Source organism: Belonocnema kinseyi, chromosome 7 (assembly GCF_010883055.1).
Source record: "Belonocnema kinseyi isolate 2016_QV_RU_SX_M_011 chromosome 7, B_treatae_v1, whole genome shotgun sequence".
Classification (NCBI taxonomy): domain Eukaryota; kingdom Metazoa; phylum Arthropoda; class Insecta; order Hymenoptera; family Cynipidae; genus Belonocnema; species Belonocnema kinseyi.
The window spans coordinates 9,947,702-9,974,124 of NC_046663.1; the positions used below are offsets into that span (position 1 = coordinate 9,947,702).

Here is a 26,423-nt window from a genome sequence, read left to right on the forward strand (position 1 = left end):
AATTTAATTATTCTATTTTTGGTTAAGAATTAATTTCTTTGACTGAAAAAAAAGGATTTAATTGAAAATTTTGTTTTTGTTAATAAAAAATTCATCGTTTAGGTTGAAAATTCATCATTGTAATTAAAAATTAATTATTCAGGTTGAAAATTCATTTTTTAGTATAAAATTAATTAATTTTGCTTGAAACTCGTTTTTTTTAATGGACTTTTTCTGACTGAAAATTGAATTATCCCATTTTTTGTTTGAAATTTTTTTTTTTTTTTTGAAAATTTATATATTTTATTGAAACTGTATCATTTTTGATAGGAAGTTTGTCTTTTGGATTTAGAGTTGAATTATTCTTTTGAGAATTTATTTTTTTGTAAAAAATTAATGGTTTGGATAGAAAATTAAACTAACTATTTGTTAAAAAAATTCATTTTTAGTGAAAGATTCATCATCTTAGTTGAAAAAATCATTTCTGGATTGATAATTTATTTCATTTTCAGTTGTAAACACTCGTAAATAGTGTTTGAAAAATTCTTCGAATTTTTTGGTTCAAAATAAAATTCTGGCTGTAACTGTGGACCGATTTGAATGTTTTTTTTTTAAGTTGATAAAATTTCAAAGAAAGTTTCGAGCCTGATTTTCATTTTATTTTTTTTTTAATTGTTGTAATCGCCTCCGTTTTATGGATTCACATTATATAAAGATATTCCATCATAATAAAATAAACAAAACCAAATTTTTATAAACAAATTTTTTGTTGAAAGTGTATTTTCTATAATTTTCAATATTTTAACGTCTTTTTTAAGTTATAATGCAAGAAATTCGAAGGGAATAAATATTTTAATGAAAAAAATTTATTTCAAAACTATTCTTGTTAATATTATAAACAAATTTATTAAACAAATGCATTATTTAGACATTTGTCGTCATACAAATTCGTGTTTTTTCGATGCCAATTTTTTTAAATTAGAAAACTCATGTTAATTTCAGCAAAATTCATCATTATTTCATAAATTTTATGATTTTTTTAACAAATTGTATAAACAAATGCATTATTTGGGCATTTGTCGATGAAAAAACTAGATTTTTTCAATTTCAGTACTTTTGATTCCATTTAATTTCAGAAAAGATTTCTTTTTTTATTATGGCTCGTCAGTGTCCGGATGCTCCATATGTTATAGAATTTATTTATAACAATTATTAAATGTATCGTTCAATCATTCCTTGAATTCAAACTCTCCTTTGTTGGCCAGCTGTAAGTACTGAATGAAAAAAAGAACTTTTTTCTGAAATTAAAAGGACTGACTTTGAGAAAAACAAGTTTTTACTTTGACAAATGCCCAAATAATGCATTTTTAAACTAAATGTGTGTAACAAAAATGTAAAATAATTTCACTAATTATTAATATTACTAAAATTATCGTAAAGTTTCGAATTAAAAGGACTGACATTGAAAAAAAAAACTAGTTTTTCCGTCGACAAATGCTCAAATCATGAATTTGTTTAGTAAATTTGTTGAAAAAATCATTCATTTTTCTAAAATTGTTATGAGGTCACTAATTAAAAAAATTAAAATGGAAAAAACGAATTTTTCGGACGACAAATGCCTACATAATGCATTTGTTGATTAAATTTATTTATAATATTAACAAGAATAGTCTTAAGAGAAATTTTGGTGATTAAAATATTGTTTTCCTTCAAATTTCTTGCAATATAACATAAGAAAATGTTCAATTATTGAAAATGATAGAAAACTGATTTTCAAAAAATAATTTGTTAATGAAATTTTTTTTTGTATATTGTATCATGATGGAATATCTTCATATAATGCAAATCTATGAATTTTGAGCGGTTGCAACCATTTTTTTATTATTGACGAGCACCGGGAACATCAAATAGGCCAAATTTCCATTGTTTTCGTCATATTTATTTATATATAAAAAAATTGAAAAACTTAATTTAAAATGAAGCTCGACAACTTTCCTTAAAATTCTGTCAGCTTTTTGAACAAAAAAATCTAAATCGGTCCACAGGTTTAGCCGGAATCGTATTTTGAACCAAAAAATGTACTTTTTCCCCACTTTGTAACGTAGCAGCTTTAAATATGGGTCACGTGACCAGATTCCTACCTTACCGCCACTTTTTATATTTCCCAACTTATTTTCACACAAAGCGCCACATCGAGTTGAAAGTTTGGAATTATAAAAAAGAAGCACTAAGAATGATAGGTCTGGTCCTAAATCTGTATAATTATGAAAAAAGTTTTTTGTTGCAAATAATTTTTTGTTTGTTGCTTTTTTCATAATTATTAAAATTTAGGACCGGACCCACATTTCTTAGTGCTTTTTATTTATTATCCCAAATTTTCAACTCGATATGGCGCTTCGTATGAAAATAAGTTGGAAAATCAAAAAAGTGGTGGTAGGGTAGGAATCTGGTCACGTGAATCATTCGTCACATATTTTTTCTATTGCTTTGGCTTATTTTATTATTTAAAATTTAGCGCTCTTTCCAGTATGAAACAATACATTTTCCTGCGAAATTTAAATACTGTTATTTTTAACAATAAAGATATACAATACGATTTTTTATATCCGAATTCAAAATGCTCAGAAATTCTCATTAAATTCTCAAAACACATAAGGGTCGAGAATATTCTCCAGTATATTCTCATTTTCGTGAGAAGTTCTCTGAGCACTTAAACTCTTTAGAACACAGTCACATTAGGTGCCAAGAAGCGCTTTCAAGGAGGTAGTTATTGAACCAATTCGTGGAAAGTGACGACCGGTAAATAAGAAATCTGGGTGTCCATTTGTTTCCACTATGGCGCGTGTCGCCATCTTTCTGACAAAATATTAAATTTATTATGGATTTTATAAATAAACTGTTAAAAATACAGCACTAGAGGCACTTATTGTATCTTACTTGTTTTAATTATCGTATTATACAATTAAAATATACACTGTTAAAAATTTTGGTTGGAAACTTCCACTACACACATTGGAAGTTCATTTTCGAAACGTGAGGTAACGCTGCAATACAGAATTTTATTTCAAAATTCTGGCATTGGTATGCTACCTTACATTTATTGGAATTTTATAATACATGTCTAGTCGCTAAATCTAGGAGTAAAAACTTTTGTTAATGTGTAGTATATGACGCGCGTATTTATGGAATTCAAGGAATTTATGGAATTCGTATAACGCCCGGAATTCGCGGATTTCATGGAATTCATGGAATTAAAGGAATTCGTGGAATTTACAGACTTTACTTAATTCAAGGAATACACTGAATTCGTGTAACGCTCGGAATTTGCCGATTTCATGGAATTCATGGGACTCATCGAATTAAGGGAATTCAAGGAATTTATGGAATTAAAGGAATTCGTGAAATTTGCAGAATTTACTTAATTCAAAAAAAATTCAATGAATTCGTATAAAGCCTGGAAATCACGGATTTCATGGAACTCATGGAATGAAAGGAATTCGTGACATTTACAGAACTTACTTAATTCAAGGAATACATTGAATTCGTATAACGCCTGAAATTCACGGATTTCATGGAATTCATGAGATTCGTGGAATTAAGGGAATTCGTCGACTTTACAGAATTTACTTAATTCAAGGAATCCACGGATTTCATGGAATTCATTGTATTAATGGAATTCACGGAATTTACGGAATTCGAAGAATTCACGTTATGCACGAAATACAAGGAATTCACGAGATCCATATAATTCCCGGAATTTAAGAAATTCATGGATTTTACGTAATTCAAAGAGTTAAAGAAATTCAAACAATTGATGAAGTTCACGGAATTCAACAAATTCAAGTAATTCACGGAATTTAAAAAAAATCAGGGAATTCCCCTAATTTACGGAATTCACGCAATTTACGAATTGATGGAATTCACGCAATCAACAGAATATACGGAAATCAAGAAAATCACGGAATTCATGGAATTCATGGAGTGCATGGAAGACATGGAAATCACGGAATTCATGAATTTCAAGGAATTTATGAAATTCATGGAATTAAAAAAAATCACATAATTGAACTACTTCACGATATTCAAGTAAATAGTGTGATTCATGGAATTCACGAAATGTATGGATTTCATGGAGTTCCACGAATTCCTTGAAATCCATTATTTTCGTGAATTCTCTGAATCCCTTGAAATCTATGAATTGCATGAATTTCGTGAATTTCGGGTTTCACATGAATTCCGTGACTTCCTTGAATTCCGTTAATTCTGTGATTACAGCCAATCCCGATAATTTATTGAATTTCTTGAATTCCATGAATTCCATAAATACCGTGAATCCCGTAAATGAAGCGTATTCTGTGAATTCCGTTAATTCCATAAATTAAGCGTATACAATGAATTCTGTAAATTCCATGAATTTCGTAAATTCCGTAAATTCCATTAATTCTACAAAATCCTTGATTTCAGTAAATTCCTCGAATTCCTTTGATTATGTAAATTTCTTCAATTTAATTAATTCTGTGAATTCTTTCCATTCAATAAATTCCATGAATTTCTTCAATTCATTGAATTTCATGAATTCTGCGAATCCGATGAATTCCATTTATTCTGTAAATTCCTGGATTCTCTTGAATTCGGCGAATTGAATGAATTCCGTGAATTTCAAGTGTTACATGAATTCCTAGAGTTATTTTACTTCTATGAATTCTGCGAATTCCGTTAATTGCACGAGTCCCGTAAATTCCGCAAATTGCATGAATTTCCTAAATTCCATGAATTCCATTAGTTCCGCGAATTTCGTGAATTTCGTGAATCAAGCGTATGTGAATTCCATGAGTTCCATAAATTAAGCGTATACCGTGACTTCCTTAAATTCCATTAATTCCGTGGATTTCGTGTATTCCATAAATTCTATGATTTTCGTGAATTCCTTGATTTCAGTGAATACCTCGAATTTCCTCAGTTGAATGAATTCTATGAATTCCTTCAATTCAATAAATTCCATAAATTCCTTCCATTTATTGAATTCCATAAATTTCACGAATTCCATGAATTCCTTGAAATCCTTGAGTATCTTAAATTCCATTAATTCAGTAAATTTAATGAATGTCATAAATTTGTCGATTTCCTTTAATTCTATGAATTACGCGAATCTGTAATTTTTATGAAATTTTTGAATTTCTTGCTTTCCATTAATTTCGTGAGATCCTTAAATTCCATTCATTTCCGTGAGTTCTGTGAAATTCGTGAATTTAATAAATTTTATTATTTATTTTGTTTATTAATTTAAATAAAGTCTGAAATTTTATCTTTTTTAGATGAATTTCTTTGTTTTTGGTTATAAACTCATCTTTTTTGGTTGAAAGTTAAACTGTTCTTTATTTATTGAAATAAATTTTAAAAATTTATATTTTTAAATTAAAGTTCAACTATTTGGTTGAAAATTCATCTTGTTTTTTGCAAACTCGTCTTTTTTACTGGAAAATTCATATTTTTAAGTTGAAAATTTCAAGCCTTCTTATGTATATATAATATTAATAATATAACTTTTTCGTTAATAATTTTTCAGCGATAAATTATAATTTAAGTTCAAAATTCATATCGTTGATTGACAATTTACATATTTTGTTAAAAAAATTTTTTTTTCAAATTTTAAATAATTGTTCAACCAAAAATTGATCTACTAAATTTTTCGTTAAAAAGTAATATTTTTTATTGGGCAACTACTTTTTTTTCAGTTGCCCCTTTTGCTTAAAAGTTTTACTATTACATTGTGAATGCAACTCCTTGGTTGATAATTTTCTTCTTTTTCCTGAAAATTCAACTTTTTTTTTGAAAATTTAATTATTTTGTATAAAATTTAATAGCTTCGTAAAAATTCCATTTTCTATGATGATTAATTTTTTTTATTAAAAATTAATTTTTAATGATAAGTTACATGTTCTATTTTTCGTTAAAAGATTAAATTTTTATTTAAAAAACCAACTATTTAGTTCAAAAATTTTGCAATTTTTAAAAAATTCTTTGTTTTTGTAGAAAATTAATTTTTTTGTATGAAAATTTAACTATTTGGTTCAAAATTTATCTGTTTTGTTGAAAATTCTCCTTCTTCGTAAAAAAAAAATCTTCGAGGTTGAAAATTCAACTATTCGGTTAAAACTTTATTTTTTCTGTGACGAATTCTTCTTTTTTGGTAGAAAACTTGTCTTCTTTTTCGAAAAGTTATCTTTCCGCTTGAAAAGTCAATTATTTGATGTAATTATTTGAATAAATAATTATTTATCATAAATAAAAAAAAAAACTTCAAAGCATCTTCACATAAGTTGTAAATTTGCACGACTCTAAAAATTATCCTCGTCTCTTCTATTTCGGTGCTGACATTAACAAATTAATGGACCTTGAAAAATTACTTGGCTCTGATGCTTTTGATCGAAAATGAAGATTTACGTGCCTAGAATTTTAATTAGATCGCTATACAAGAATTAGTTTATTGAATTTAAAATTTCTTCTATGCAATGGCTTATTGTTGGTGACACTGATATATAACTGTGAAAATTTAATCTTTTAGACTTTATACATCTGTAAATGAAACAATATAAGAGGTGTTTATTCAGTACTTGGCAGCGATCCAGTTGGAAAAACTTTACTGCTATAAGTGTATGCTTTCAGGTCAAAGTTTTATAAATCAATATCACATTTCTCGAAGAAAAACGTACCTAAATCTTCAGTGAAAGAAATAATTATCAAGAAACTGAAACAATTTTAAAAATAAAATATTCAAATTTCTTAAACAAAGAGATGAATTTACAACGAAGAAAATATTTGATCAAAAAATATAAGTTTATGACAAAAAATAGAATAGTTACATTTTCAGGTACAAAAATATTTTCAATAAAAAGAAGGGGATTTTCAACCAAGATGGTAAATTTCTTATAAAAAATACAAATTTAGAACAAAATATATTAGTTTACAAATAAAAAGAATAAATTATCAACGCCAAATAGAATACTTGAAATTTTGTAAAATTAAATTTTTAACAAAAAAAAAAAGAATTTTCAACAAAAGACGAAATACTATATATTTTAAACAAATAAATACATTTTCAATAAAAAAAAATACTTTTGGAATAAAAAAAAACTAATTTCCAACCAAAGAAATGAATTGTTAAACAAATGTTTGCGTTTTTAACAAAATAGTTCAATTTTAGCCTGAGATAAATAAATATTCATGGATTTCAAGGAATTTATGAAATTCATGGAATTCAAGAAATTCACATAATTGAACTACTTCCCGATATTCAAGTAAATAGTGTAATTCATATTATTCATGAAATGTATGGATTTCATGGAGTTCCACGAATTCCTTGAAATCCATTATTTTCGTGAATTCCTTGAATCCTTTGAATTCTGTGAATTTCATGAATTCCGTGAATTCTGTGAATTTAATGAATTCCGTAAATTCCTGGTTTTACATGAATTCCGCGAGTTCCTTGAATTCCGTAAATTCTGTGAATACAGTCAATCCCGATAATTACTTGAATTACTTGAATTCCATGAATTCCATGAATACCGTGAATCCCGTAAATGAAGCAGATTCTGTGAATTCCGTTAGTTCCATAAATTAAGCTTATACCGTGAATTCTGTAAATTCCATGAATTTCGTAAATTCCATAAATTCGATAAAATCCTTCATTTCAGTAAATTCCTCGAATTTCATGAATTTCTTCAATTCAATTAATTCTGTGAATGCCTTCCATTCAATAAATTCCATGAATTTCTTCAATTAATTGATTTCATGAATTCCGCGAATCCGATGAATTCCATTAATTTCGTGAATTCCTTGGTTCTCTTGAATTCTGTGAATTGCATAAATTCCGCGAATTTCAAGTGTTATATGAATTCCGAGAATTATTTTATTTCTATGAATTCTGCGAATTCTGTTAATTGCACGAGTCCCATGAATTCCGCGAATTACATGAATTTCCTAAGTTCCATAAATTTCTTGAATTCCATGAATTCCATTAATTACGTGGATTTCGTGAATTCCTTGGTTTCAGCGAAGACCTCGAATTTCTTCAGTTGAATGAATTCTATGAATTCCTTCAATTCAATAAATTCCATGAATTCCTTGAATTTATTGAATTTCATGAATTCCTTGTAATCCTTGAATATCTTGAATTCCATTAATTTCGTGAATTTAATAAATGCAACTGAAACAATTTTGAAAAGGAAATATTCAAATCTTTTAAACAAGGAGATGAATTTACAACGAAGAAATTTTTTGATCAAAAAAGATAAGTTTATTACAAAAAATGGAATAGTTACATTTTCAGTTACAAAAATATTTTCAATAAAGAGAAGGGGATTTTCAACCAAGATGGAAAATTTCTTACAAAAAATACAAATTTAGAACAAAATATATTAATTTACAAATAAAAAGAATAAATTATCAACGTCAAATAGAATACTTGAAATTTTGGAAAAGTAAATTTTCAATAAAAAAAAAGAGTTTTCAACAAAAGACGAAATACTATATATTTTAAACAAATAAATACATTTTCAGTAAAAAAATACATTTGACTAAAAAAAACTAATTTTCAACCAAAAAAATGAATAATTAAACTGATGTTTGCATTTTCAACAAAATAGTTCAATTTTAGCCTGGAATAAATAAATATTCAACTTAAAATAGAATAGTTGAATCTTGAGTAAGAAAACTGATTTTTAACAAAATATTTAAATTTTTAACTGATTATATGAATTTTTAACCATGAAACTCCTACAAAAAAGATAAATTTGTAAAAAAATGGAATAGTCAAATTTTTAGTTAGAAAAATATTTTCAATAAACAACTGGATTTACAACCAAGAAAATAAATTTGCTGCAAAAATGCAAATTTTAAACAAAATGTATAAATTTTTAACCAAAAAAGGATAAATGATCAATAAAAAAAAAGATTGGTCAAAATCTTAGAAAAATTCGATTTTTAATTTAAAAAAAAAAACACATTTTTCAACAAAAGAAATGAATTTTTAACCGAACAGTTATATTTTCAACAAAATAATTCAAATTTCAACTGAAGAGATGACTTTTTAACGGAGAAAATTCTACCCAAAAAGATAAATTGGTGAAAAATGGAATAGTGAAATTTTCAGTTAAAAAAATATTTTCAATAAAAAAGTTGATTTATAACCAAGAAGATAAATTTCCTGCAAAAAATGCAAATATCAAACAAATTATATAAATTTTAAACTAAAAAAGGATAAATGATCAATAAAAAAAAGATTAGTCAGAATGTTAGAAAGATGGGATTTTTAATTTTAAAAAACGAGTTTTCAGCAAAAGAAATAAATTTTTAGCCAAACAGTTTAACTTTCAACTTTTTAAACAAAATATTTAAATTTTTAACCAAAGAGATGAATTTTCAACAAATAAAATTATATTACAAATGATAAATTTGAAAAAATTGATATTTTAATTTTTATCAGTATTATCAGTAAACAAATTATTTTTTAAGAAATAAAATACAGTTTAAAGAAAAAAGTTAAATTTTCAATTAAAATAAAATAAAATGTTAGAAAAATTGATTTTCTACAACAACAACAAAAACTAATTTTCAACAAAATAGTTTACTTATGATCTAAAACAGACAAATTTTCCACCTAAAGTAGAATAGTTACATTTTCAGAAAAAACGTATTTTCAACGAAATAATATATATTTTCAATGAAACAATTAAATTTTCAGTAAAAAATATTTTGAATAAAAATAATATATTATAACAAAAGAAATTAATTTGTAACTAAATAGTTGAATTTTCAAGAAAGTAGTAAAATTATAACCTAAAATAAATAAATAAATATTCAACTTAAAATAAAGTAGTTGAATTTTGAGTAAAAAAACTAATTTTCAACAAAATATTTAAATTTTTAACGAAAGAAATAAATTTTCAAGGAAGCCAATTATATCAGAAAAGATAAATTAAAAAAAATTTGATAGTAAATTTCATTAATAATAATGAATGACTAGAAAAGCTGATTTAAATCAAAAGAAGTTAATTTTTTAAACAATTAGTTTAATTTTCAACCAAAAAGATGAATTTCCTACAAAAATACAAATTTTAACAAAGTATATATATTTTCAAATAAAAAAGAAAAATCATCAACCAAAAGTAAAATATACAAAATGTTAGAAAAATCGATTTTCAACAAGAGCAAAAAATTAATTTTTAAGAAAATAGCTTGATTTTCATTTAAAATATAATTGTTATATTTTTAGTGAAAAAATTACTTTTTAACGAAATGAAATAAACTTTGAAAGAAATATTTGAATTTGCAATTAAAAAAATGTTATTCCATAAAAAACTGATTTTCAATCAAATTGTTGAATTTTCAACGAGGAAAATTAAATTTCTATGAAAAAAGATAAATTTATAAGTAAAAATGGAATTTTTAATAACAAAGTTAATTTGCACCCAATCAGTTAAATTTTCAACAAAATAGTTGAATTTTCAGATAAAGAAATTAATTTTTGATTTAAAAAATTAATTTTTAGTCTTCAAACTGAATTTTCATCAATTAATCAACTATAAAAACAATAATTTTCAATAAAAAGTGTCATTATTTAACAATTAAATTGATTTTGTACTGAAAAAGGTCATTTTTCGTTGAGAAAATATGGATTTTCTACGAAACAGTTGAATTTTCAACTTAAGAATTTGAATTTTAAACAAAAAAGTTAGTTTTTTAAACCTTAGCAAAAATAATTTTTATGCATGCAGTTCAATTATTAATAAAAAAGGATTACATTTTTACACAAATAGACGAATTAAAAAAAAATGAAGTTGTGAATACAAAAAAAAAAATTAATTTAGAATTTTTTTTAATTGTTGCCTTTTTTATTTAAAAATTCAAAAAAAAAAAAGAGCTGAATTTTCAACCAAGAAGTATGACTCTTCAATCAAATTGTTGATTTTTCAACGAAATAATTCAATAATGCAACAAATATTAAAATTTTTTATCAAAAATGATTTATTAAGGAAAAAATCAATAGTAGAGTTGTCAACCGTTGGATTATGGATTATATTGATAGAAAGTTCAATAAATATTGTAGCTTATATGAAATACTTAAAAAAATTATGACACTATTTTTTTTAAATTCATGACATTATTTACGCTATTTTTTATTTCTCACGTAGCCCAAATCCTGCAAAAGAATAACTTTTTAATTTAAAGATATTTAATTCATTTTTTTTATATATTTAATTCAATCTCTGATAAGGAATTTGATATGATATGAATATAGATAATCAAAAAGCAACACTTAATTCAGTTCAATACCTCAGAATTACGTCTTATATATTTATAGACGAATACATCACACTTAATTCATCGTTATCAAGACGTACATAAGATAATGATAAGATACAGAAAAAATCTCTACAATACAAATAATTTTTGTAAAATTTTCCTTTACTGGTGGTTTAAAAATTCCTTTAGTGAGCGCTTTTATTGTTATTAACAAACAAGCAGTCTCATTTATGAAAACAGTCATTCTAAAAATTTGTTTTTCAACAACAGAAATCTTCTCTTAATGGAATAATCTCTTATTTTTCAATATTTAATGTTGACATTCATTATCAGCATTTGTGCTAATATTTTCGATGCCGCTGAACCAGACTTACCCATGTAATAAAATTTCACAACAGCATTTTACGTCTTAAAATTTTAAAAAACGGCGATGAATGATATTTTTTGTCGACGGAATGACGGCCTTTGCTCTGCATGATATTAACCAGAAATGTTTTAATTTTTAGTTGTGAAAAAAATTCCTCTCGAGTTACGCTGGGATTCGAACTCAGGTCTCACATATTGCTGGGTTCGACTCCCAGCGGAGCTATAGACGAATTTTTTTCCCGCCGATAATGTTTAAACAAATTTTCTGTTACATTTTTTCTGCTTATTCCAGCATTTCCAGTTATTAATAAAATTTATGTTTTTTGGGTCAAAAAACCATTTTTTTCTTAAAAATTCGTCTATTTTCCTTAAAAATTAAAAAATTCGATTTCATTTTTTTTCCTTTCTTGACTAACAAACTTTTATTGGTTGACACTTAATTACTTTTTCTAAAAACCTCTACTTATATATTTTTCATTTAAAATCCACTTCTGTTTTTCAAATTTTACTATTAAATTAAAAATTTAATTAGTTTGTTGAAAATGCAATTATTCTGTTAAAATGTCAACTTTATGATTCAAAAAATCAAATAATTGATTGAAAGTTGAAATACTTCTGACTTAAATCTTTTTTACTGCCAAATTCAACTATTTGCTTGAATTTTGAACTCTTTTGTTGAATTTTTGTTTGTTAAAGATGCAAAATTTCAGTCGAAAATTCATCTCCTTCATTGAAAATTAAACTATTTCTTTGAAAATTGTTATCCTTTTAGGTTGAGAATTATTATTCTTTACTACAAGTGCAACTATCGCATTTTTATTAACAAATTAATTTTTTACATTGAAAATAGTTCCTTTACAAGAACAAAATTCAACTATTTTTAGATGGAAATTAATTTTGTTGTTAAAAATGTAACGTTTGGGTAGAAAACTGAACTATTTGTTTAAGAGTTGAATTTTGTCTTGAACATTTTCTATTTTTTGTTTAAATTCAACTATTTAAAAAAAATGACCTAATTAATTAACAATTAATTCAATAATTTAAAATTTTACATTTTGGTAGAAAATTAACTTTTTTATGACAAAATTATTATTATTTTTTTTTATAAAACTAAACTTTGTTGATAAAAAATCGTCTTTTTATATTGAAAATTAAAGAATACAACTTATTTTTATTACTAATAAGCGAAACAAAAAGTAGTTCAGTAAAAAATTTAATATTTAATTTTTAAATAATTTATTTTGTTGATAATGAAATTATTTTTTTTATGATGTCATCTTTTTTAGTCAAAAATTCAAATACTTGGTTGAAATTTCAAAAACTTTGTTAAAATGTCTTTTTTTTTAATCTCTATGTTTGGAAATTCAACAATTTTACTGAAAATTCATTTTGTTTTTGTTTGAAATTTTTGTTCGAAAAAAATTAACTATTTCATTCTTGTTTGAAATTTTATCATTTTAAGTAGAAAATTCAACTACTTCGTTCAAATCTAATCTTTTTTGGTTAGAAATTAAATTATTTATTTCGAATTGGACAATTCTGTAGAAAATTAACTTTTTTTATGAAAAAATCATATTTTTTGTGAGAATTCGAAAGTTTGAAAATGATTATTTTTTAAAATTTATTTTTTGCAATTAAAAACTTAACTATCACATTTTCGTTTTAATATTTTTTCCATTTAATTATTTGGTTCAAAAGTAATGTTAAAAATTCGTATTTTTGGGCAAGAAATTAATCTTGTTTGTTGAAAATAACCTGTCTTTTCAAAAATTGGTCATTTAGAGTTTGGAAGTTTACTATTTTTTAAAACAGTATACAACGCCAATGCGTAAAAAATATAGGTTATTTGAAAGTAATTTCCAAAATTGTGAATTTAAAAATTAAAATTAAATCATTTTGTTGCCAGTTTCAAATATTTTTTCGAAACTATTAACTGCCTCAATATCTTGCTTCGTTGATTTTGCATTAAAAATTTTTAACATTAAAGCTAAATTACAAATGTTCAGTCTATAAATTTTGATGTAAGACCTGAGGTCACCATTTTATTGAAAATTGCCAAAACATGAAAATTCTAAGTACTGGCTTTTTTTCAAATTTTCTTTAAGTAATAATTTTTTTTAATATCTTTAAAAAATAACTTACATCCAAGGTCAATGTAGTAAAGTTTCAAAATTTGAGACGGCTTCGTTTAGAAATAAAAAATTAGAAAGTTACCCTAATTGTCTGGTAACTCTCCTATCTTAAACCGTACAATTTTTAGATGAAAAATTATATAAATGATATAGAAATTTTTGTAAATGTTTGAGATTTACAGATTTCATTTTTATTAAGCTGAAAAAGCTAAAAATGTAAAAAAAATGGTTTCTCATTATAAATAATTAGGTAAGTTAATAATCTCATCGCATGGAAATAGAAATCTGCAATATCGATCTAAGGAAACCCTTTAAGTTCATATCTTTTTGTTTTTATGAAATTTTAAAATTAAATTTTAAAAGATCACCTGACCGGCAATCGGTTGACCTAGGGTTCGATTCCCAGTGGAGTGAATGAGAGGAATCTTTTTTTCATAGACGTAAATTTTATTTTGGAATTAAGGATTTAAAAAATCACTAAAAAGTTATTTTATTATAAAACTCGGAAATGATCATTCAAACTATTTATAATTCTGGCTAAAATTTTCTATTTTATGCTCACGAAGACTCTTATAACAAAAAATCGATTCATCAACGTTGGTTTAAAAATAAAACTCAATGAGGGTAAACCAAATTCAATTTAAAGGTGCTTGAATATGAAACTTTTTGTTTAATTACGGATCAATGGCGCCTCTTGAAAGTTACCGGATTAAAATTGAAGTCATCTCTTCAGCCCATTTAAAAAAAGGCTATTTTTGTTGTTCCGAAATTCTTTAATATAGAATTTGTGTACAAATCAGTCACGAAAATTTCTTCAAAGATTTTTTTTTAATTTGAAGTTTAACTTGATATTTTTTTGTATTCTAAAGTACAATATAAATTACAAGTCAAATTTTTTTTCGAAATTAAGCTTATACATTAAAAAAAATTTTACTCTATTTTTTAGTTGCCGAAATTGAGTGTTCAGATTTTATTTCATTTTAAGCGATGTACGTGAATAAATTTAAAAAAATAGTAGGTATATTAAACAATTTTGTATTTCAAAAATAAATTGTAAAATGATGGTATAATTTAGAATGTACAAAAATATATAAATAAATTACAAATAAAAACATTAATGTTGCTTTTACTATAAACTTGCGGGAAAATCCTACGTCATAATTTTTTAAAAATAAAAATGAACTTTTTTCAAATAGGGCTCTGGCGAAGATGACATTTTTTTAAATAATTAAAAAATGTATATAAAAAATAATGTTTCATTAACTGCACTTATTTTCAATAATAATTTAGAAATATTGTAACTCTCTATTTCTAATTTTTCGAAAAGGGAAGTTTTAAATTCTGGAAAAATTTTATTTGCAAAACAAATCATATTTGAACTCAAAACAATTCTGATAAAAAGTTTGACCATTTTTGGGGAACATGAATTGCTTTTATATTCTCCCTTCTTATAAATCAAAATTTAAATTATTAAAAAAATTACCTGTTATGCCAATTTGTTTAACTATTTAATTGAATCTTCGTCTTTTTTGGTAGAATTTAACTGTTTGTGAACATAAACTAAAATATTTTTTATTGGAAATATCAAATGTTACGCTTTCATTTATAATTCATATTTTTCGCTAAAAATTTAGATATTAAACAAATATTTTTTGACAATAAAATTTGTAGATTGTTTATTATAGATGAATTTTTAACCCGACAAGATGAATTTTGAAGTAAAATCATGAATTTTAAAAACATGAATTTTAAAAACATGAATTTTCATGAAGAGAGTTGCACATTGAATTAATCTTTTTTTTTTTTTTTTGGTGAAGAAGATTAATTTTCTACCAGAATAAAAAAAGGCATTTTCAATAAACAACTGACATTTTTACTAAAAAAGATCAATTTTCCACTAGAGATAAATTTCTAAGAGAAATGATTATTCATTAACCAAAATAAGGTATTTTTATTAAGGTAGTTTAGCCTTTAACCTAACCTAGTTTAAGTTGAACAAAAAATTAATTTTTCACCAAAATGATTAAAATTTTACCAAAAAAACAAAGGCCTTTAACGAAAAAATACATGAATCTTCAATCTGATAGTAGTTGAATTTAAAAGTTAAAAAAAAATCAATTTTAAGCAAAAAAAAAGGAATAGTCAAAGTTGAAATTAACAAAATCTATTTTTGACCATAAAAAATACAAGTAAAATGGGTTTATAAGTTAAATTTTCAACTAAAGGAATAAATTTACAAGTAAAATCATGAGTCAATGAATGAATTACAATAATAGTTGATATTTCTCCTCAAAAACATTTTAATTTTAAATCAATAATGTCTGCTGGCTTAATTAATAATTTTTATTGATTTTAATAAATTAATTTTGAACGATATATTCAGTAACTTTCACAAACTCAATAAGTCATTTTCATTGATATAATCTGTAAATGTCAATGTGATAACCAGTCATTTATATTTAAAATAATAATTTATTAAAATTTAGGAATTTGATGAACATTTTTAATCTCTAATTATTTTTACTTTCTTATTATAGCAGGCCAATTAGTTACTTTGGTTTAACTGATTTAGTCAGTCAGCAGGATTGACTGATTACATTTTGTATTTATAAATAGGAGAGGGGTTGGCTTAAGCGTCAAAAAATATTTTAAAAGGGGGTTCACCGAAATGTAGAAATTTGTCACAAGGGGAAGGTGTGAGTCCAAAATTATTAAAAATACACTGTCAATTTAAATCAGTCAACATTTGTCAGAATTAATTATTCAAGCTTACCTTGACTGAAAGATTAGTCATTTCTATTGATAAAACAGTTATTTTAACAGATAAATCAGCCAATATTTTTGACTGAATCAAACAGTACGTGAAAACTTTGTTTGGTAAATGACCAAAATCAACTATAATGAAATGGTTGAAATTTACGAATAAGATCAATTAAAATGACTGCTTTATTCAATTTTTGAAAGTAACTGGTTATAGCATTCAAAATGATTAGACACGTTCGTCTTTATTCATTATAAAATAATTTTTCTTGATGCAAAATTATTTATCTTTTTTTTTTAATTCAACTGTTTTTATTAAAATTAGGATCTTCTTTAATTGAAATATTAACTACTACATTTTTCCTTTATAATTTATGTTTTTGGTAAAAAGTCAACTACTTAGTTGAAAGCTGAACTATTTTGTTAAACATTAATTTTTTTTGCTAAAAATATTATCATTTTAGGTTCAAATGATTTTTTTATTTGAAAGTAATTTTTTCTTAACTGGAAATTTCACTTTTCCAGTTTTTGTTAAAAAATGGTACTTTTCAGTTTCGAAAAATGTAGTTTGTTAAAAATTCATGTTTTTAGTGAAACTATTATTATTAAATTCAAAATTTAATGTAAAAAAATTTTTTTTTTTTTTGAATAAAATTTATTAATTGAAATTTCTACTGTCACTATTTTGGTTGAAATTTGATATTCGTTAGTTAAGAAATCAACTATTTGATTGAACAATCCACTATTCTGTTAAGAATTTGTTTTCTTTGTTAAATTTCACTATTTTTTAAAATAATATAAAATCTTTTTTGATTGAAATATAAACTATTTTTGTTTCAAAACTAAAATCTTTTTTATTGACAGTTGACGTTTTTAAATACAAATTTAAGGATTTGCTCGAAATTTCATTATTTTGTTGAAAACTTGTCTTTATTAGTAGAAAATAAATCAAATTTTTTTTCTAAATTAATTTGCTACCTAAGACTCTAAGTATTCAATTTTTCCTTGAAAATTGATTTTTTTTAGTTGCAAAATCAATTATGTGATTGAAATGCCAATTCCTTGTTTTTTAAATTTTATCTCTTGGGTGGAATTTTTTTTTCCATGAAAATTGATTTGTTTTCGTTGGAATTTTGTTGAAAATTTGCCTTTTTCGTAGCAAATTAATTTTCTTTGCGCAAAAATGATTATTATTTTTTCAATGCAGCTAATGGGTTGAAATGTTGATCTGTTTCGTTAAAAATTGATTTTTTAGGTCAAGATTTAAAATTTTAGATGAAAATTGGTCTGGTTGAACATTTCTTTTAGTTGAAAATTATACTATTTTATTCAAAATTTTTTTTTGTTTTTTTTGCTCAGAAATTAATCTTTTTTTTAGAATTCGTGTATTTTTTGTAGAAAATTAATTTTTTTGGCACAAAATTATTTTATTTAATATTATTTTTTAGTTCATCTGCTAGTTTGAGTGTAAAAAGTTTGCAAAAAATTTATTTTTTCTTGGTTTAAGATTAAAAACTTCATTTAAAAATTCATCTCTTTGGTTGAATATTGATCGTTTTTAGTTAAAAATTTAACTACTTCGTTCAGAAATTCGATTTTGCATTGCAACTTAATCCTTGTTTTAATTATAAAATGTTATATTTTTTCGAAAATTGATATTTTTTATCTAAAAATGACACTACTATGTTCAGAAAATTTTTGCTTGGATTAAAATTAATATTTTTTTAGTTAAGAATTCTTGTATTTCTTTGGAAATTCTTCTTTTTTGGTAAAAAATAATGTCGTTTGTTGTAAATTTATCTTTTTTAGTTGAAAATTCAATTACATGATTCAAATACTAGGTCTTTTGTTGAAAATTTTTTTTGTAGAAAATAAGTCTTCTTGGCGCAAAACTTATTCATTTTATTGCAAAATTTTCTAATTGTTTGAAGTTTGAACTACTTTGTTAAAAACTTTTTTTTTATTAAAAATTCCCCATTTTAGTTACAAATTCATCTCGTGAAGATTTGTTTTTCTTTCATGAAAGTCGATTTTTTTTGTTGCAAATTAAATTATTTCGTTGAAAATTTATGTATTTTGTTGTATATTCATCTTTTTTGTCAGTAAACTAATTTATTTTGCGCAAAACTAGTTTTTTTCAATGAAAATTCAACTACGGGGTCGAAGGTTGAACCGTTTGGTAAAAAATTTATTTCTTTAGTTCAAGATTCAAAATTTTAGTTAAAAATGCTTCTCTTTGGTTAAAAATGAATCTTTTTTATTTGAAAATTTTACTATTTTGTTCAAAAATTTATTTTTATTTTATTTGTTGAAAATCAATCCTTTTTCGTTAAATGTTCTTATACTCTGTTTGAAAATTCGTCTTGTTTTTGTAGAAAAATAATTTTTTAGACGAATAATTAATTTTTTATAAAAAATTCAACGATTACATTGACGCTAATATTTTTTTTTTTTGAAAACGGACTTCTTTGTTAAATATTCAACATTTCAGTTAAAACCTCAGCTCTTTGTTTGGAATTGGATCTTTTTTATTTGAAAATTTTACGATTTGGTTCAAAAATTCTTCTTATTTTATTTTTTTTTCAAGTAATATTTTTTGTGTTGAAAATTATATTTTGTTTCTTTATTTGTTTTGTTTAAATTATATTTATAATTTTTCCAAAAATTGTTTTTTTTTCTTCAAATTAGTCTTTTTCTTTGAAACTCTTATACTTTTTTTTTAAATAGTTTCTTTTTTGCTGGAAAATTAATTTTTTGGTTGTTAAATTAGATTTTTTGTTGAAAATTCAACGATTGGGTTAAAGCTAAACTCTTTTGTTAAAAACGGATTTTTTGTTCAATATTCAACATTTCAGTTAAGAATTCATTTCTTTGATTGAAAATTTATTTTTCATATTTGAAAATTGTACTATTTTGTTAAAAAATTCTTCTTATTTTATTTATTTTTTAAATTAATCTTTTTTGAGTTGAAAATCACGTTTTTTATGATTTTTTAAAATTATATTTATATTTGTTTCAAAAATTCGTTTTATTTCTTTTTTTTAATTCATCTTTTTTTCGTTGAAAATCATCATACTTTTTTTGAAAATGGGTATTTTTCGTGGAACATTAATTTTTTGGTTGTAAAATTAATTTTTTTGTTGAAAATTCAGTAATTGGGTTAAAGCTTATCGGTTTGGTTAAAAACGGTTTTTTTGTTGTTAAATATTCAACATTTCAGTTAAAAAGTCAGCTCTCTGGTTGAAGTTGGCACTTTTTTATTTTTAAATTTTACTATTTGGTTCAAAAATTCTTCTTATTTCTTTTTTTTTTCAAGTAATATTTTTTGCGTCGAAAATTATATTTTGTTTCTTTATTTGTTTTGTTTAAATTATATTTATAATTTTCCCAAAAAATTGTTTTTTTTTTAATTAATCTTTTTTTCGTTAGAAATTCTTATACTTTTTTTTTTAAAATAGGTTTTTTTGGTGGAAAATTAATTTTTTGGTTGTTAAATTAGATTTTTTGTTAAAATTCAACGATTGAGTTAAAGCTAACCTGTTTTGTTAAAAACGGATTTTTGTTCAATATTCAACATTTTAGTTAAGAATTCATCTCTTTGATTGAAAATTGATCTTTTTTATTTGAAAATTTTACTATTTTGCTTAAAAATCTTCTTATGTTATTTTTTAAATTAATCTTTTTATCGGTTAAAATCACTTTTTTAGGATTTTTTTACATTATATTTATATTTTTGTTTCAAAAAATTGTTCTATTTCTTTTTTTAAATTAACCTCTTTTTCGTTTAAAATCCTTATACTTTTTTGAAAATGGGTATTTTTGGTAGAACTTTAATTTTGTGTTTGTAAAATTAATTTTTTTGTTGAAAATTCAATAATTGGGTTAAAGCTTATCGGTTTTGTTGAAAACGAATTTTCTTGTTAAATATTCATCATTTCAGTTAAAACTTCATCTCTTCGGTTGAAAATTGATCTTCTTCAGTTAAAAATTTACCTACTATGTATAAAAATTCACTTTCCTTTTGATTGGCCATTAATATTTTTTAAAAATTAATATTAATCTCGCTGGTTCTAAAATAATTTTTCAAATTGAAAATTCTGCTGATTGTTTAAAGATTAATCAATTCTGTTAAAAATTCGTTTATTTTTCTAGAAAATTAATTTTTTTACCTAAAAAGTTACCTGAACCACTTTTGTTGAAAATTAGTTTTCTTGATTTGCAAATTTCAAATAAATTTTCTCATTCAAAATCACTAATTCAATCAGTGAGTGAAATGTTTTGCTTTGAAAATTCATTATTTAAATAATTAAAAATTTACTTTAAAGAAGTCACTTTTGACTGATTAAGATTTAGAGTGCAGCCTCATGTAATTGATTGAAATCAGTAATTGTCACTAAAAATCAGTGAAATCTCACTGGTTCTAATTTAGAGACCAGTTTTTCCGGGTCTCAAAAAATTTTCCGTCATTTCCGGTTTCCAAATTCAACGCCCACCCGGAATTACCATAATTATTGAATGATAATTACATTTTTTTTAATCTGAGTCAATAACACGCATCGTTGCCCTGACTTCGCCATGCTCGAATGCTCGATGGCAGAGAGAGCATGCCCGACAGTACAAGCATGATGTGACTGTTCACGTTCAGTCCCACAGCACGCGCGATGTGGTTCGGGCGTCCCTTCCGGTCCTAACGTTCCGCACCGGTATCCACTAAATTAACCAAAAAAATTGTTTAAATAAAAAATACGAAAATTTGTGAATCCCTCGGTTTGTGCGCGTCCTTCTAGTTCAGTGAAACAACCTTCGCTTCTCAAATTTAAGTGTTCCACAAAAGAGAAAAAAAGGTCATGTGAGTGCAGTGATTCAGTGACATTTTTCCCAGTGGTCTCCTCATTGCCTTTCACTGTACTTTTGTACTGATTTAAGTTAACTGGACCATATAATAATCCAGACTAACCGGGTATGAATACATTCTTTTTCGGTGCAAACTCCCCGTTTCTTGCATATTTTTTAATTTATCAAAATATCAAAAAGCGCAAAATTATATTTTCCACTTTTTTATACTTAGAAGTTAGAAAATTAAGAGACAAAAAAAAGTTGAGATGTACCAATATTTGGAGGAAGCGGTGATAAAAAGAATCAGAGAATTTATAAAATGTACGAAAAGAGGAAGTTTTATGTATAAAACAAATTAAAGCGTCAAAACATATGTAACTGATTTATTTTTTAGCATTGTTTTATACTTATTTTATAGAAAAACAAAAATTCCTGACCTCGAACTAAAAACTCTAAGCACGAAGTAGTTTAATATTTACCGCAAACATATCGAGTAATTACAGTATTTTTACATTAACTTTGTGTATTTTTTTTTAATCATGCAGTTAGTGACACGTCTTTATATTTTTTTCAGAGCGAGGGCAAATCATAATTATAATTTATATTGTTTGCTTTCAAACAGTCATCTATTTGTTTAATTTTTTCTTAAACATGAATTTCAATTCATGATTTTGAAATCCAGATTGAGATAACGCAAAAATGATGCAAGAACGGGAGCTTTGTAATATTTGTGGAGTGAGCGAACAGAAGAGTATTAAAACAAACCAAAAAATCAGGTGTACATTTTTTTTGCATTTTTAGTACCCAAGGAATATTATTGACGCTTTGCTGAGCTTTATGGTATCATATTGTCCACATATTGTCCAGAAAATGTAAAAAATGAACATTTACTTTTTTTATGTCAGAGCCAAATAATGAAATTATTTACAACTATCGATTTTTCTAATGAGAAGTCATCTCAAGTGAACTAATCTTTTGTTCGCTTACTCATTTAAGCGTTTGGATACTTCTCATGGACATGTTAAATAAAAAATTGTGGGACTAAGTTAAGTGGATTTTTTCCTTGAACGCGGAGCTTAAGACCCTCCGTAAAATCGTATTATCTGAAATAATCGTAAAAAAGAAATTTTCTCTAGAAATTAGGCTCAAACTCAAAGCATTTTCAGCTAATAGGCTATATCAGGTTTCAGTTTCAAAAGGATTATCTTCGTAGTTGAAGGGGATTCAGCAATCATGATTAGTAACATTTAATTGTTATATCCTCCACTCTATGGGATTAAGAGCACCGATTTGGGCTAAAATTATAATTATGAAACATATTGTAATTATAATAATTGTAATTATTATGGTTTTTATAACGATAATTAATAAAAATTTATAATTTTAATAAATAAAAAAACATATAACCTTGAACGATTTCCTTTTCTCAAATAATAGGTTAATTATTGCCTCGAGCTTTTTTCGAGAAACAATAGATCATTATGAAAAAGTCGCTTTCTTAATGACATATTGAGCACTATTTTTCCGTGAATAGTAATCATATTATATTTTTATTGATAATAATTCATGAATCATTATTTAAAAAAAAGGTTTAAACCATTTTTATAGCTGAGGAGAGTTTTTTTATCCACTGATAGGAAAATTGGCAGTTTCATCGTTTTCCGGCGAAAGAATTTTAAAAATTAGAAACGTGACTCATCTTTTATTCTGTGGAATATATCTCTATAATATCCCCTACGCATTCTTTTAAACTAGGTAAAATTATACTTTTCTTCATTTAAAATGTGTAGATAAATAAAAAACTCTTTAAATCGTTTAAATATTTTTTTTCCTTAATTGACAATCATTTTCAAAACACGAAAAATATTTCAAGTTTTTCAAAAAGAAGTCTCAAGTATTTAAAAAAAATGAAACTAAATAAGAAAAAGGGGACGGGAAAACAATCGTTGTTTGTTTTCTTAAAATAATATTAGTAAAACCTAGTAATATTAGTGTTTATATTAAATACAATAATTATATAATCATATTTATCTTTTATAACAAGTAATCCTTGTATTTTAAAAGTTAAAAAATGGACTTCATTTTTTATTTAAACTATTATTCTTCGTCTGTAAATTATAAAAGTTTCTATTAATCTAAGGCTTTACAGTTTTCTCTTTTTCCGTTTAAATGCGAACTAAATTAATAAATAAATATTTACGATTATATTTATGGTTCAGATTTGATCTTTTTCAGGTAAAAATTGTGGTCGATTCACAATTTTTTTAATTTGTTGAAAATTCAACAATGTTGCTAACAAATCATCCTTTTTGGTTGAAAATTTAACTGTTTTGTTAAAAATTCGCCTTTTTTTATCGAAAATTCAACTAAATGCTTAAGAAAAAAGTTATTTGGAAGCTGGAAAGGAAGTAATTCGATCGTATTTTTTCTTTCTGTTGGGAAACAAAAAAAAAAAAACAGTTCAGTTAAATATTTACTATTTAATTAAAATTTTAATTCTTTTGTTGAAAATGCATATATTTAGGTAAAATTTCATCCTTTTAGTCAAAAATATTTTGTTGAAAAATCGTTTCTTTTCGTTGTAAATTTTTTTTTTAAAGTGAAAATTCAACACCACATTTGGTTAGAAACTTCTCTTTTTTAGCTGAAAATTCAACTGTCTGGTTAAATTTTGAACTAATTTGCTTAAAAATAATATTTTTATATATAATTCGACTTTTCGGCTTCAATCTTTAACTATCACATTTTTCATTAAAAATGTATCCCTCATAAGTTGAAACTTAAACTTTTTTGTAAAAAATTCATACTAAAAAAATTCGCATTTTTTATTTAAAAAATTAATCTTGTTTTTTGAAAACTTATCTTTTGATTGAGAATTCAATAATTTCGTTAGAATTGTGTCGTTTTTTGTTGAACTGAACTTTTTGAAAAAAATTTTTTTTTTCGAAAATCGATTTTTTGCTCTGGCAATTTAACAATTTTATTTTTGTTTGAAAATTTACCTAAAACATATTTTTAGTAAAACATTAAATTAATGAATAATTTGTCTTTTTGCTTTGAAAATTCCTTTTTGTGTGTTTAGAAATTCTATTTATGAATTACAAATGCAAAATTATGTACTTCTCTGTTAAAAATCCAGTTTCATAGTTGAAAGTTCATTATTTTATTTCAACACTAATTTCCTTGATTGAAAATGTTTGTTGTCAACTGGAAATTTAACTACTCCATTTTTGGTTGAAAATGTATAATTCTTTGTTGAAAATTCATCCATTCGGTTAATTATTTATTTATTTTGTTAAAAATTACTATTTATAATAAGGGATTAATAATTTTAGTTGAAAATTAATTTCGTTTCCAGAAGATTCAACTATTTTATTGAAAGTTCGTTTTTTGTTGCCAAAACTTTAATTGCTTAATTGAAAATTGGACTGTTTTCTTGAAATTTCAACTGTAAAGTGTAAAATAAAAATGGTTAAACATTCCTATTTTCTCTTTTTGAAGAAATTTCGTGTTTTATTCTCTTTATTATTATTTTTTTTTATAAAAATAGAATTGGATATTAAAAAGTAATCCGTTTCCATTGAAAATTCACTTTCTTGTCGAAAATCTAACTGTTTTGCAGAAAATTCGTATTTTCGGATCGAAAATTCAACAATTTTTTATAAAATTCAATAATTTGGCAAACCTTTTGACTATTTGCTTAAAAATAAAACTGCTTTGTTAAATACTAATTTCCTTGGTTGAAAATGTATCTTGCTAACTAAAATTTTTAAATTAAATTTAAATTTAACTGTTTTATTTCTTTTATCAATAATTAATCTTTTCAGCTTTAAAATATTGTTGGTTCAAATTTGATATTTTTATATTAAATACTCAAATGCTTGTTTTCAAATTTATGTAATTAGTTAAAAATACAACTGTTTGAATAAAAAGTAATCTATTTTCTTCAGAATGAATTTTTTTTAATTTATATTTTTTGTTGAAAAATCACCTCCTTTGTGGAAAATTAAACTTTGTTAAAAACTCGTTTTTTTGTAGAACTATTTGGTTGAAAATTATACTGTAACAATTGGGTAGAAAAATCAACTTTTTTGTAAAAAGTTCCTTCTCTTATGTCTCAAATAATTTTTATTTTTTGATGAAAATATCACGATTCTATTTTCCAAATTATGTTGGTTGTTAACGATTCGTCCTTTTTGGAAAAAATTCAACTATTTCTACCAGAAAAATATATTTTCTAGTAAATAGTTTAATGTTCGACTAAATATTGAAATTTTTGTATATAAATAGTTGTATTTTTAACAACAAATATTAATATTTAACAAAAGGTTTATTTTTTAATAAAAAGTGTAATTTTGTACCGAATTTTTAAATTCGTAACTAAAAATTATTAATTTGCAACCAAGAGAATTATTTTTCTACCAGAAGGGACACATTTTTTACAAGATATATGAATTTTCAAAGAAAAAGTTGAATTTGCGACTAAAAAAGATTAAGTTTCAATTAATAATATTAATTTTTGTTTTAAATGTAGTATCATTGTATTTCCAGTTTAAATAATTGATTCTAAAAAGAGAAAAATTTTCATAAAAATCGTTTGGTTTTGAACAAAGAAGATCCATTTTTAACTAAAATTATGAATCTTAAAGCAAAAATAAATTTTCAATCAGAGAGTTTAACATGCCATCAAATAGTTAAATTTTCAATTAAAAAAAAAACTTGTTCTTTGAAACAATTAATTTTAAATCAACAAAAAATAAATTTTCAAAAAAATAGTTTAATTTTTAACCAACCATGGTTTAATTAAATTTTCAGTGAAAACAATTAATATTTTTAACAACATCAAAATTTCAACGGATTAGTTCGATTTTCATCTAAAATTATAAATGTCCAAAAAATGAATTTTTGATAAAAGACTTTATCGTTTAATCAAATACTTTAATCTACAATTTCAAAAAAGTTTTAAAAAAATGGTTTAGTTAAGTTTTCAATTTAAAGAAAATTAATTTTGATCTAAAAGTAAAAGAGAATTATCAACAAAATAGT

General features: G+C 24.0%; 1 protein-coding gene across 8 annotated transcripts in view; it reads left to right on the plus strand.

The window, feature by feature from the left end:
- The window catches only part of LOC117175996 (cAMP-specific 3',5'-cyclic phosphodiesterase), an 873,036-nt gene that overhangs the window by 214,409 nt on the left and 632,204 nt on the right, over positions 1 to 26,423 (plus strand). For 3 of the 8 annotated variants that reach the window (XM_033365918.1, XM_033365919.1, XM_033365920.1), the window contains exon 1: positions 21,232 to 21,501. The exons of 4 other annotated variants lie outside the window; for them this stretch is intronic. The gene's annotated coding sequence lies outside the window, so the exon portion shown is untranslated. Of the gene's footprint in view, positions 1 to 21,231; positions 21,502 to 26,423 lie in introns of those variants that run through there. One more of the 8 variants, XM_033365921.1, reaches the window with a different exon arrangement.